The sequence below is a fragment of the Oryctolagus cuniculus genome, chromosome 12 (genome assembly GCF_964237555.1).
Source record: "Oryctolagus cuniculus chromosome 12, mOryCun1.1, whole genome shotgun sequence".
NCBI classification, from domain to species: domain Eukaryota; kingdom Metazoa; phylum Chordata; class Mammalia; order Lagomorpha; family Leporidae; genus Oryctolagus; species Oryctolagus cuniculus.
Genome location: NC_091443.1, coordinates 22,835,077 through 22,849,381, shown reverse-complemented (window position 1 = coordinate 22,849,381; position 14,305 = coordinate 22,835,077). Strand labels below are relative to the sequence as shown.

The 14,305-nt window shown below is 46.3% G+C and overlaps 1 long non-coding RNA gene across 2 annotated transcripts in view; it reads right to left on the bottom strand.

Annotated features, from left to right (window-relative positions):
• The window catches only part of LOC103351253 (uncharacterized), a 219,647-nt gene that overhangs the window by 9,999 nt on the left and 195,343 nt on the right, over nt 1–14,305 (bottom strand). For both annotated transcript variants that reach the window (XR_011380719.1, XR_011380720.1), the window contains exon 6: nt 13,185–13,267. This is a non-coding gene — a long non-coding RNA (uncharacterized lncRNA). The remainder of the gene's footprint in view (nt 1–13,184; nt 13,268–14,305) is intronic.

The window sequence follows — 14,305 nt, the reverse complement described above, 5'->3', positions numbered from 1 at the left end:
TCCTTCTCTTCTATGTTCTCCCCCTCTTCTTCTGTCTCTGTTGGAGAATGCAAGAGAGGGAAGTTCCACTTCTTCCACTAGGAAGTCTTAATTGGATAGGAAGGGCCAGCGCCGCGGCTCGGTAGGCTAAGCCTCCACCTTGTGGTGCCGGCACACCGGGTTCTAGTCCCGGTCGGGGCGCTGGATTCTGTCCCGGTTGCCCCTCTTCCAGGCCAGCTCTCTGCTGTGGCCAGGGAGTGCAGTGGAGGATGGCCCAAGTACTTGGGCCCTGCACCCCATGGGAGACCAGGAGAAGCACCTGGCTCCTGCCATCGGATCAGCACAGTGCACCGGCCACAGCAGCCATTGGAGGGTGAACCAACGGCAAAGGAAAACCTTTCTCTCTGTCTCTCTCTCTCACTGTCCACTCTGCCTGTCAAAAAAAAAATTGGATAGGAAGGTCATCTTCCTATCTTATCTGGGATGGATGAGGACATTTATGAGGTCATGGCCTCAATTCAAGGACAATAGGACTAGAAGGAACCTCAGAGTCCACTGGAACTATTCCTTCCTCTTCAGTTTTCATGGTGCATGTAGGAGGCGTTGCTGTTTGGACAGTGCACTAAGGGCAATGGTAGACTGCTTACAGAAGGACTGCCTAGCCTGGCCACTCTGTGGGTTGAGGGGATCCAAGATTGATGGAAGCTCTATGGTCTTCAACATCAGTCCCAGGTATCAAGACCCAGCTGAGGGTGAGGCAAAGCACGACTGGAAGATCACTGAGAACTTGTTGCATGGATACATCTGACTTAAGGAAGCCTAGGAGTTGGATGTAGCTGTATCCACCAGCAAAGGAAGGTTTGGTGCACAGCTTTTAACCGCAGGGTCATACTTCAGAATTTTTGGTTTTGACTCAGAGGGCTTGTACAGGACTCGGAGAAGTAACTGGTGCACAGGCATAATGGAAAGGCAGGGGAGCATCTTACATAATGGAAATGGGCAAAGACAGGGGAGTGTGTGGGGGGGAGGTGAGGAAAATACAGGTGAGAAAGAAAAGAAAGAAAGCTGACCTGTTTTCAAAGAAAGACTGACGTGAAAGCACTAGCTATGCTCAGTATTGGAAATGTGGGAAAACACCAGTCCCAAGGACCCTGGGGGCCTAAATTGCACTTGATGGCCTTAAGGGTCATGTGTTGTTTTTGAATTTTTAATTTCTTTTTATTTGAAAGAGAGAGAGATCAATCTTTCATCTGTTGGCTCACTCCTAAATGCCCACAAAGCCAGGGTTGGGCCAAGCTGAAGCCAGGAGTCCAGAACTCTATCTGGGCCTTACACATGAGTGGCAAGGACTTAAGTACTTGAGCCATCACCTGTTGCCTCCCAGAGTTTGCATTAACAGGAAGCTGGATCAGAACTGGAGTAGATGGGACGTGAACCAGGTACTCTGATATAGGATATGGGTGTCCCAAGGGGCAACTTAACCACTTAGTGAAGCTTACCCCAAGGGTCACGTTTATGAAGTGAGTCTTATTAATATGCAAGTGATGAAGTTGCATTAAGAAAATTCAAGCTAATTATGAAGTTATTCAGGGCAAAACCTGCCTGACTGAACTTACACAGCACTGAGACTTGCCCATGAAAAATTGGTTTCATGGTCAAAAACAGCAGATGACAACTGAAGTTCATATTGATGTCAGGATGACCATGACTGTTTTCTTTGTTCATTGAAAAAATCAACATGCAGATTTGAATGACTTCTTATACTCAGCACCTATAGGTCCACCATATATGAAAGATGATGACAGAAACTATGACCCAAGAGGTGTAGACAAAGACCTTAAAAAAAAAAGTGGTCAACAAATTGAACACAGCTTTGGGGAAGACACAGTAAAGGCCTGCTATTCTAGTTATCCTTCACTTGATACGTTCACAATGAAAGCAAAAGTTGCTGCGGATGCCAGCTTTGAATTGGGAACTCTTCACGCTTCAGGAGTGAAAGCAGTACCTCTGGAAAAGCTATGTGGGGATGAGACCGGTCCCACAGGAGAAGAAGCTGATGAAGGTCCGTCAGTGATCCAAGAATCGGTTTTAAAATCAGACTGTTACTGGTAACACACCAAGTCTTATTTGTGGAGGGAAAAAGCACAGCCTATTAAGTACAGTCCTAGTCTACCACAAGTCAATTCCACTCGCAGGAAAGGCTTGGAGTAGCATGCAGGGATCCCACAAAGCAGGGTCAGCCTTGCCTTCCATGTGCGATGACCTCTGTGTAGGAAAGCCAGCATCCAAACCCTCAGCCTTGCTTCGTCTCACTTCCGCGTGCCTTCCACACTCGGCTGCTTCCTGAGGCCTGAGGAGCGAGTGAAGGTTACTGCATGGATCACCGCAAACACCTGACTCTGAGTTTTACCTCAACCTTGGGTTCCGATGTTTTCACGTCCTCCCCTTCTTACATTCGGCCCTTTGGTCTCTGTCCCTTGGGCTACCTTTCATCATCCAATTAGAAATAACACCCTCATCTCACTCCCGTTTCTCTGGGAACTGCAGGGAGTAAACCCCAGTTCTCCTGCTCTCCCCACGGGGCCAGCAGTGCTTCAGAGGAGCGTGTCGGCGGCTCCACCTCACGGCTGGGCTTCCCTTCTGTTTGAACAGCTTCCATTGCTCAGTGCCGATCAGTAACTCAATGATTCATTAAACACACAAACAATGAGCGAACCTGTTCCATTAGCAGGGCCACCTGTTGATCTCAGACATTCTCAGCTGAACTCGGTGGATGTGGACAACACAATGCCTCCATCAGTCGATGCCCTGTCAGTCCTGATGACACATAAGGGCAAGAAAAGTGGGGCCCAGGCTGTGCCGATGCTTTTGTGCTTTTCCTTTCATCTGGTGGCAGGCCTGCAAGAGTGCCCCGGGGAGCACAAGCCACTTCTCTATAATCAGCCGCAGAACTCCAAAGGCTGCCTCACTGTTGTTGCCTCCTTAGGTCTCACAGAATGAGAGGAAAAGGACATAGGAATATTCAGCACCCTTTTGCTTGCAGGTGCAAGGGCCACAGAATTAACAAAGTCAACACACACACTCACACTCTCACACACACACACACACACACACACACATACTCACATCAAGGAAAACTGTAATAGAAATCCCAGTGCTTGCAGTGGCATCTTCTCCGCCATGGAAATAGTAAGAGGATGTCTTCAATGAGTTGATGGACAATGTGTATTACATAAGAACTGTGCATGGATTTCCAATTCTTTGCATCAAAATAAACTCTTAATTCCATTTATCCATGAAGTTTTAGAAGTGTCCGCATACAATCTCTCTGCTATTTAGCCTCTGCCTGCAGCTGCTGCAGGCTTTAAGGTCTGCTTGTGCCATCAAGCTTTTTACAACTCAAGACTACTAAGGATCATACAAAGCTGACTGAGTTAAGCTTTTAATGCAGGCATCAGAGTCAATGAAAGTTGCTATTTCGGGGTAGGCATTCGGTGCAGCGATTAGGACGCCCCTTGGGATGCAGCCTAAGTTGGAGGGCCTGGGTTCATGGGCCAGCTCTGCTTCCAATTCCAGCTTCCTGCTAATACACAGACTGGGAGGCAATAAGTGATGGCTCAATTACCTGGGTCCCTGTCACCTATGTGGGAGATCTGGATTTAATTCCAGGCTCCTGGGATGGACTGGCCCAGCCCTGGGTATTGTGGGCATTTGGGGAATGAACTAGCAGATGGAGGGTCTCTCTTTGTCTCTCAGATGCAATGAATGAATGAATAAATGAATATTTTTAAAGTTGATATTTTATTTCATAAAATACCATTTTCTCTTCTCTTAGGTAACTTTTAGTATTATAAGAAAGAGCTTGTTTTCATGAATAGGGCGATGCTTGTTTGATCCTGAAGCTATACCATCCATACCAGAAACAGTGAGATGCACAATCATCTCCCCACTGAGTATGAATCAGTGTGTACAATTGCCTCTTTAGGGGGAGTTCAGTATGTGACCGCATGATCATTAGCATTTGTACTGGGTACCTCATCGCTGTTAGGCTTAAATTTCTGTATCACGACACTTGAGTTAAAATATTTAATTACATTGCTCAGGTTTTATGTTTACAATAGAGTTCATCTGAAATATCAGCAAACATTCTGCTGTTCCTTGGTTATTGTGAGAACAAAGATGAAGAAGTAGAAGGAAACAACTCTTCAAAGAAAATCTTGGATCCTATTGGTTCATGATGAAAATTCGTAAAAACCATGTCTTAAATCTGCTGATGGATTTCAGAGATTACTGTTGGTGGTGGCTGGTCTCCTTTTACTCACGTGCTACTGAAGATGACAGAATGGCAGGTGAGGACTCCTGTTTGTGCCACTTTCATGAAGATTATTTTGCTTTTGGAGGACAAGCTTTGAGCTACGCACCTTCAGAATGAACAAGGTAAACAGATGAGGCAGGCTCCCCTACTACTGGGTTTCCCTAGGCAGGTGTGAGCATATCTCCCTCATCTTGTACATAAAAGACCACGTGCATTTTCAAAGGGATTTCTGCAATCCTGGTCTTTTGACAAGCTCTGCTATGATTTGATTGCCAAATGCAGGTGGCTGTCCAGCCGCTCGGTTGTGCAATCAAGTGAATCCTCAGGTTCTTCTGTACAAAAAAGGAAAGGCACAAGCAGTGACTTTTTTAAAAAGAATAAAAAAGCAATATCCACACAAAATGAAAAATTAGATGGAAGACTAATAGCTGTCTGCTCGTGGGATCAGACTAGCACTGTTCCACAGATCTTTCAGTGATGGTGCAAATGCTGTATGCCTGAACTGCACAATGTGAAAACCACCGGCCACATGCAGATGCTGAGTGCTTGAACCATGGCTAGTGCCACTGGGAAAGTAAATGTTAGGGGCCAGCACTGAGACCTAGTGAGTAAAGCCACCCTCCATCTGCTGGTTAATTCCCCAGCATCCCATATGGGCACCAGTTCAAGTCCCGGCTACTCCACTTTTGATCCAGCTCTCTGCTATGGCCTGGGAAAGCAGTAGAAGATGGCCCAAGTCCTTGGAGGAAGTTCCTGGCTCCTGGCTTTGGATCGGTGCAGCTCCGGCTGTTGCAGCCAATTGGGGAGTGAACCAGCAGACAGAAGACCTCTCTTTCTCTCTGCTTCTCCTTCTCTCTGACTTTCAAATAAGTAAATAAATAAATCTTAAAAAAAGAAACTAAATGTTTAGTTCATTTATATTCAGATAGGCACAGACATGTAGTGGCCTTTGTTGTAATATCCCCAGTATCGAGGTTGGTTTCCTACCTTCACTGAAAACTCTCAATAAATGTTTGCTGTAAGAATAGAAATATGCACATGACCCATTCTCCCGAGTATTCTTGGGTAACTCTTGGGCTTTTCCTGGCCCAAAATCTCCAAGGCCTGGCAGCCCCCCCCCTCTGCCCAGCACATCCCATTTGCTTTGGCATCCTTCGCCTTGCCCTCAGCCCTTCCACCTCTGAGTCTTGCGTGCGCAGTGCTCTCTGGCTGGGATGTTCTTCCTATTTGTCCACCTCAGCAGACCTTCGCTTATCTCTCATGGCTGGAACCCTTCTCTGGGAAGGGTTCACCAACTGCCCCAACTGGAGTGAATCACTCTCTTCTCTCGGTTCCCACAGTGGTGTTAACGTAAATGTCAGAGCAGGGTGTCTTAGGGCAGACCCTCAGATCTGTGTGCAAATGTTTATAAGGAAATTCCCAAGGGAAATGAGGAAAGTAGGGGGTGGGGGGGGCAGAGGGCAGGAAGGGGAGGAAGTCAAGGAAGTGTACGATCACAGGCAAAGTCACTCGGAGGGCAGTTTTCACCCAATCTGCAGGCAAAGTTATTAACTCCATAAATCAAGCCCCTGCACTGTCCTGCCCTAAGGCCAGGACCTGGAGTTTTCCTACTCTCACATCCAGCAGATATTGCTTAAGGACCACCCCAGAGGACAGGCACTCCCAGGCATGTTGGCCTCTCCATTTGTGTGGGAAAAAGAAACTCAAAGGAGAGTTCTCCAAGAAAGAGTGCAGGTGCTGGCTATGGAAACTGAAGACCAGGTGTGTGGAGGCAGCAGCAAGGAGTGCAGGTGGAGTGGGGCAGGGCAGGCAGCACAGCAGCGGTGAGAAGAGGCTCTGGGCAGAACGCAGGCACGCATTTGATACTGTCGACAGCAGCAGAAGTGTTAGAATTGAGTCCTTCTGTGTCACACACCCAGCTCTATCTTTTCCTAGAAAAGTCACTTAATTGTTTTTGGCCTGAGTTTCCTACTCTATAAAATTTAGAAAATAATTTTATCTACCTCTCAGACTTAAGGTGAAAGTAAAGCAGGATAATGTGTCAAAAATATTTAACACAGCAAGGGACAGCTGGTAAAATATAAAAAAATGCAGCTATTATTTAAACACAGTACTTTATTGTAATCATGTATCTGACTTCTCTTTTGGTCTATAGATTCTTCATAGCAGTAACATGCCTCAGTAGTCATTTTAAGTTTTATTTATTTATTTATTTATTTTCACTTCATATGAAAGATGGCTAGGGAGGAAAAGAGACAGAAAGCCAGATGGAGAGACATTCTCCATCTGCTGGTTCACTCCCGGCCAAGACAGGGCCAGGCTAGAGCTAGGACCCTAAAACTCAATCTGGATTTCCCACATGGGTGGCAGGGACCCGAGCACTGGAGCCATCACGTGCTGCCTCGCAGAAGGTGCATTAGCAGGAAGCAGGGTTGGAAGCAGAGTAGTGGAGATTCACACCCAGCTCTCTGACACGAGATGGGGCATCCCGAGCGGTGACTTAACTGCTGTGCCAAACTCCCACCCGCTCCACTATTCTTTAAATCACTGGCACCTATGCCAATGCCTGAGCCAGAGTAGATGTCCAGTCATTATTTCTTGACCCTAATCTTTCCTGTGAGGGCATGCTCCACTGAAATGCTCTCTTCCTGTGTCTGTTTTGCCTACTGGACCATAAGGGCAGGGTTTTCTAACTGTGCTTTTTTAAGAGGTTAAACATAGCACAGCCAGACAGTTGCTAAATAACTGTTTGTTGAAATGATGTTTATGAAGTAAATGTCCAGAATTTCCCAAGGGTAAAAGCATTATAAATCCTGACTCTGCTTCTGAGTGTTTGAGGACAGGAATCTCAGATGCCTTGAGGTTCAGTACAAGAAAGCAAAAGCCACTCTAGGTTTATCATGCAGAATGTGATTCAATCTAGGGAACTAGGTACTGTGGAAGGCACAGTTTCTAAGTGGTTCCCCAAATCCTGGATGTTCTGTTCTATGATTCCTGTTACCACATTATGCTACAACACACAGCTAATGAAAGGGAGATGACCTGTGTGGGCATGATCTAATTACAGGCGCCCTTAAAGCAGGGACATTTCTCTGTGTGAGAGCAGAAAGCAGGTCATACTGGGCCCTGCTGCTAGCTGTGGTGTTGTGAGAAGGAACCCATGTGCCATGACTGGCCTGAGGATGGAGGTCACTCAGGAAAGAAGGTTGGTGGCTTTAGGGAATCAAGAGGGACCCCCAGCTGCCAGTCAGTAAGGAAAAGGGAATCTCAGGCCTAAAACCATCAGGACATAAATTCTGCCAACAACCTGAATGAGCTTGGAAGCAGACTTCCCAGAGTCTCTGGCTATGAGCTTAACCTAGCTGACTCCTCGGTTTCAGGCTTGTGAGATCAAAGACAGAGTTCTGCTGAACTCACCTGCCCTATAGAGGTGTGAGATAATCATGGGTGTTATTTCCAGGCTTGAGTAACTACACAGCAATGAAATGAATACAAGTACTTACTAAGGTGCAGAAAAGACTGGAATCAAGAAGGAAAGAGGCTACTCCTAGCTTTTAGGTTACACCACATGGGCTGCCACCTGAGATCAGGTAGATGCAGGAGATGACAACTGGCCCTCAGCCCCGCAGCTGGTTCCTGGCAGTGAGGCATGGAGAACAGCCAGCTGCCATGCTGGCCACTCTGTAGAGGCTCACGCTCAGTCACTACCACCACTGATGGGAAGAGGGGCCCACCAGTCCTCATTACCAACACCCCACAGATGGATATCAATGACAAAACAAAAGTCATATTCCTGACCCTGGTGGGAACCAAGTCTGCAATTCCCAGCCTGCTAGTATCTGAGATGAAATGGAACACATAGAAGGGAGATAGTGCTGACTGACTGGATTCTACCCAATGTGACCCTGCAAGCTTCAAGATCCCTTTGACAGCCTTTTTTTTTTTTTTTTACAGGCAGAGTGGATAGTGAGAGAGAGACAGAGAGAAAGGTCTTCCTTTTGCCGTTGGTTCACCCTCCAATGGCCGCCATGGCTGGCGCACTGCCGCCGGTGCACCGTGCTGATCCGAAGCCAGGAGCCAGGTGCTTCCCCTGGTCTCCCATGGGGTGCAGGGCCCAAGCACTTGGTCCATCCTCCACTGCACTCCCCGGCCATAGCAGAGAGCTGGCCTGGAAGAGGCGCCCCGACCGGGACTAGAACCCGGTGTACCGGCGCTGCTAGGTGGAGGATTATAATGCCTAGTGAGCCGCGGCGCCGGCCCGACAGCGTTTTCACATGTGTTACTATTTTTATTATACCAACTGGAAAACTGAGGGTTAAGTACAAAGGCACTTGCAAGAGTTCATAGACAATGGAATTCAAAGATAGGTTTACTTTGGTGTAAAAAATATTTGAAATCCATCTATAGTTTTTCCATAATATGCGTTTTCCATGAACTTTTGGATGACCTCTCATATGTTGCCTAAAGTCTCATAGATAGTATGTAGCAAAACCAAGATTAGAACCTAGATCCATTCCTCCCTGAGCCTACATTTTTCAGCCTCTACAGCTGATGCTGACCTTCAGATGGAATTTATATTATTGACTGACAGCTGGCCCTCTAGACTCAACTGAGTTGGCAACTGAAGTAGCAGCAATTTCATTTTATTAACAAAATCTAAAACCCCTTCCTTCAGTCCCTGGTAAGGGCTGGTGTCAAACTTGTTCAAAGCCTGTCTCGCGTCCTCCTCTCTCCCAAGCTTCCTCCTTGGTCCACACTCCCTGACTTGGGACACGGACCTTGCAGTGGGTGCTCTAATTCCTGGGTTTATTTTGGTGAAGCATCCCGCCTTCCTTCCTGAGCAGCTCCTGCTGTCCTGCCACCTTGTGAGTACACAAAGTGGCCTGGCTTCTCTGCACGCAGGGTCTCCTGCCCCCCCAAAGGTGGGACGGTGCTGGGCTGCAGGAGGAGGATCCTCGACCAGGGGAGCTCTGGAGCATTTCTCCCAGACAGTGCTATCTTCCCTGCATACCGATCCAATTACAAACAAATTGGCCCACGGGCTCAAGCACGCGAGCAATTTGGCCCTCTCTCTTCTCTTACTGACAGTCTTAAAACCACTCCTTTAAAAAGCCAACTCTTGGAGATTTCAGCACCCAAGTTGAATTCAGGTAGGATGTGATGATCTTAAATATTGGGGTGCAGAGAGACTCTGGAGAGCTTTGGATGACATTTTTCCAACAGAGAGAGAAGGAGGGGGAGGGGGAGGGGAAGGGAAGGAAAGGAAGAGAGACAGGATCTCTAGGGCTTCCCTGGGACTGCAGGCTAGAGTCTGATCTTGCAAGCCTTTGTCAAGTGGACCTGACCAAGGCAGCTCTCTGGGTTCCCTTCCCCTCTCTGGCATCCAGGATGAGAACTGGGTGGCCCTTCTATTTGAGAAAGCCGGCATCAACCAGGCTTTCTGAATGCAGGTAGACTCCATCAGAAAGCTGTCAGAGGTGAAATGTGGGAAAGAATTCACTCCTACTGCCTTTTTAAAAGGCTTATTTAAACACACTTAAAAGTGAAGACCAACTTGACTAGAAAAACATATAAAGTTAAGTTGTACATGCTGCTATTTTTCTTGAACCAAAAAATTCCTAAGTCCAGATTTTCCTGAAGTCTAAATACTCTGGGCTTCATATCAACATTGGTTGAGCAAAGGATGATCGATTTTTTGCCTCTATTTCCTTTGTCTTTTAGAGGGAAAGATCATTTGTCAATTTCTGTCATCATATTAGCCACACTTCCCACGTGGACCCACATAGGGTTTGTGGTAGAAATGTAATTCATTGAGCGCTGCCCAGCTGGCAGTGAGGCTGGACCAATGGCCTCCTCATCCAACATGCCATCAGGAGAGCCCCTCCTACACGTGGTGGGCCCCACTTCTTCTCCTAGAGGTGTCTCACATGATTTCTAGGGTGACCCAGAAGATCTTGTTAAGATGCTTAGAAAGGCATGAGTCCACAGACGGGTGGAGAGACGAGCACTATGCTAGGCATGGGGACTTAAAAGGGAACTGGGCAGATGCACTCTCACCTCCCATGGAATCCTACAGTCTAAGGGGAAAGCAGACAGGTATCAGCTATTGGAGGCAGTGACAGGATTGCTAGGATGGGAAGAAGGATGCCATGGGAGTACAAAAACAGGGTATGTAAGCCCCACTTAGTAGGCTTTAGTAGGAAGACCTGGAAGAAACTCAATCATGATAAGAGCGTTAATGACATTGCCACAGTCCATACAATGAGATCTTAGAAACTGACTTATGTGGGAGTAGAGGTGTGTGTCACCCAAGGGAGCTTGCTGGGGGAGTGCTTCCATGAGACCCACTTGCCTAGACTGCGACAGTCTATCAGGACCCCAGGATGGGTTCCTGCAGCTGCACTTGGATGGCCTTCGACTCTCCATCACTAAGTCAGTCAAGGAGCCAGAGCTCCTCCTCCTCTATTTCCTGCCTCTCTTGAACAACAGCTGTGTGACTTAGTGCCTCTTGATGGGGAAATGCAGAACAGCAGACAGGGGTCCCTGGGGGCATGTGTGCTGAAGGGAGTGGGAGATGGGGCAGCCTCTTCCCTCAACTCAGTTATGGCACCTGCCTCACCTCATCTGAGCTCGCAGCCCTCAGGTCATGATGAAAAAGAAGAAGCTGGGATCATCCTGTCAAACTGTCAAATTTGGGGGTGAATGAAATATTCACTAGGGATCTCCAAGAAGCCAGAAAACTCATATTTACTTTCAACTAGGGAGAATTTGAACCTATGTCTCCAGATTTGGAAGTCCAGGATATTAATTCATTGTGACATCTGGTCCTTCTCTTTGATATTTTAAAAATAGGCTAGAAACACAATTGTGAATCCATGCTCCAAAGCACTACTCTCAGATTCTGGGAAAGAATGCAACTCTTGAGTTTATCTTGTTTATCCAACTAGTCTCTGGTCATTTGTGCAACATGATATTTCATCCATTGGATGCTGTCAGCCAGCTTCTAGCACAAAGTTTCCATGTTGTTTTAATCATCCATGAACGAAAAAAATGTGGGAATGTCTGTCTTGCCATGTTCAAGGACTCTGGTGGCACCAGTAGCTGGCTGATGGCTTCTAGTGTTTGCCATAGCCACTGGAGAATGTGAGTCTCTTTCAGAATTCTAGAATTTTGGAATGAGAAAGAAAATTCAGCAATATGTAATAAGAACCAAAAAGATACATATTTTCTTTGTTCCAGTCAATCTACTCCTATGAATGTCAAAGAAATGTCCCTCAAAAAACACTCCCAAGTACACATTCTCAAAGATGCTCACACTAGTTTGATTTTGTAAAAATGGAAAAATGTAATGAGCACTTACTACAATGTACAATATGATGGGCTTGCTTTTAAAAATTATGACACATTAACTTGAAGGAAGAGTAAGCAGCCCTAGAATAATTACGAAAGCTGCACATATTCACAAATGTCTGCTGAATGCCTTCTGTGAGCCAGAGCTCTGCTATTACAAAGGAATGTGGAGGCTGCAAATCCACGTGCCCTCTGATGTTAGTGATATAAAGGACAAGGAAGAAAGGGCAGAAAGGTAAACAAGCGGTAAGGTTATAGATAATTTCATGTAAGAATCTGTCACATGGTCTTAAGCGTCAACATGTGTAAAACAACAGGACAGAAGGTGCCGCTACCTCCGAAGAAGGACTTGTGAGGGCTCGGGGGTACAAGTGCCCATTCACTTATTCTGGGTTCACGGATGTACAGATCACCTGCTAGGAGGGTACTTCAAACAGTTTCTGGGAAAAAAAGATGAGGTTATTTTGGTGCAAAAAATTTGTAAGGGGCGGACATCATGGTGAAGTGGGTAAAGCCTCCACCTGCTGCGCTGGCATCCCATTTGGGCATCAGTTCAAGTCCTGGCTGTTCGATTTCCAATCCAGCTCACTGCTAATGTGCTTGGGAAAGCAGTGGAGGATGGCTCAAGTTCTTGGGTCCCCACACCCATGTGGGAGATGCAGAGGAAGCTCCTGGTTCCTGGCTTCGGACCAGCCCAACTCTGGGTATTGTGGCTATTTGGGGATTGAACCAGCAGATGGAAGATCTCTTTAGCTCTGCTCCTCTCTCTCTGTAATTCTGTCTATCAAATAAATAAATCTTGAAAAAATCGCAGTTCAGTAAAAAAATTTTTTGAAATCCATGTATAGTTTTTTTCATAATATGCATGTACATAATATATACATCCCATTGACTTTTTGAAGAATCCTCTTAAGTACTAAAAAAAAATCGTCCTAAAGTTGTTGTATTTATTAAATGCATGAAGTTTATATTCTTCAAATAAAAGATATTTTTGGAAAAAGAAAGAAAATATAGTAGCAGTTAAAACAGAGGTGAAATCCTTACCACTTTTAGTCAGATCTGTGTTTTATCTTTTATTAGTAATTATTTGAACTAAAAGACACCTTTATAATAAACTCATGCTAACTGCTCCTCTTTCCTAGTTCCTTCCTCTTATCCTCCTTCCTCCAAAAACATTTTGATAGAGGTCGAATCTCAGGCACAGAAAGTTATTTTCCTGAAGTCACTCAGCTGACTTATAGCAAACCTGACATTTGAATCTGATTCTTGATTTACGGGTTACCTTATCCCCACTCTCTCTCACGTCCCTCTTAGATATAAGCTGTTGGAACAACAACGGAGAATCGGACAAGACTTACTGAGAACCACAATTTAATGAAATTGGGCAGGAAGTGAGAACGCCGCGGACGAGCGCCTCTCAAGCTATGCTGAGCACAAGAATCACTCAAGGATCTTGTCCAAAAGTAGTTTCGATTCGCAAGTTTGGGACAGGGCTCGAGAGCTGCATTTCTCGCAAAGTCCCAGGTGATGCTAACATTACCTTGTCTTGAGCCGCGGGGATGGAAAGGCTAGATACAGCTGAGTCCAGAAGAATGCAGACTTTAATATTTTAGCCATTGTTCACTGGCGAGGGAACAACAACAACATTAGTTTTTCACAGAGTAAGTTTTTCTTCACTAAATGCAGTTGTATTTTCCCCTTTCCCTCTGAGCTCTCAACTCTGGATCTGGGTCTCTCTCACTCAGTATGGCCATGAAATACAGGAAATATCCTAGACCCACACCACTGAGACATAATGGAATGGGGGCTTGCCCTGAAGTGATCTGACTCCCAAGCCACTGGCCTGCGCGGCTCTCGCCCTACTGCCTCCATCACCAAGGGGTCAAAGGTCGAGTCTTTGGAGTCCAGAGAAAACCTGGGTCAGAAGCTTAACAAAGCACTCAAGACTAGCAGCAGTTACTTAATTTGCTAGAGTTTTCATTTCCTTATCTATAAATGTCAATAATAATAACACTGCTCTCACTGGGTGTTTGTTCAATTAAATGAAATGTGCACAGGCATAAAGTGCTGGGGCAGGGGTGGCACTGTGTCCTAAGGGGCTAAGCCTAGGACTGCAGCACCAGCATCCCTTATATGCGCTGGTTCAAGTCCCAGCTGCTCTACTTCTGACCCACCTCCCGGTTAATGTGCCTGGGAAAGCAGCAGAGGATGGCTCAAGTGCTGGGGCCCCTGCAACCACAAGGGAGACCCAGATGAAGTTCCTGGCTCCTGACTTTGGCCTGGGCCAGCCCTGGCCATTGCAGCCATTTAAGCAGGGAACTAGTGGTTGGAAAACCGGCTTCTCCCTCTCTCTTTCTCTTTATAACTCTGTCTTTTGAATAAGTAAAATAAATGTTTAAAAACAAGTAAGTACGAGCTTGGAAGTGAGCTTGCACCACTGGCATCCCGTATCAGAATGCCTGTTGGAATCCCAGCTGCTTTACTTCCCATCTAGCTCCTTACCAATGTGCCTGGGAAAACAATGGAAGTTGGTCCAGTGCCTGAGTACCTGCCACCCATGAAGGAGACCCTGATGGAGTGCTAGGCTCCTGGCTTCAGCCTGGTACAGCCTCAGCCAATGCAGCCATTTGGAGACTAAACCAGTAGATGGAAGATATCTCC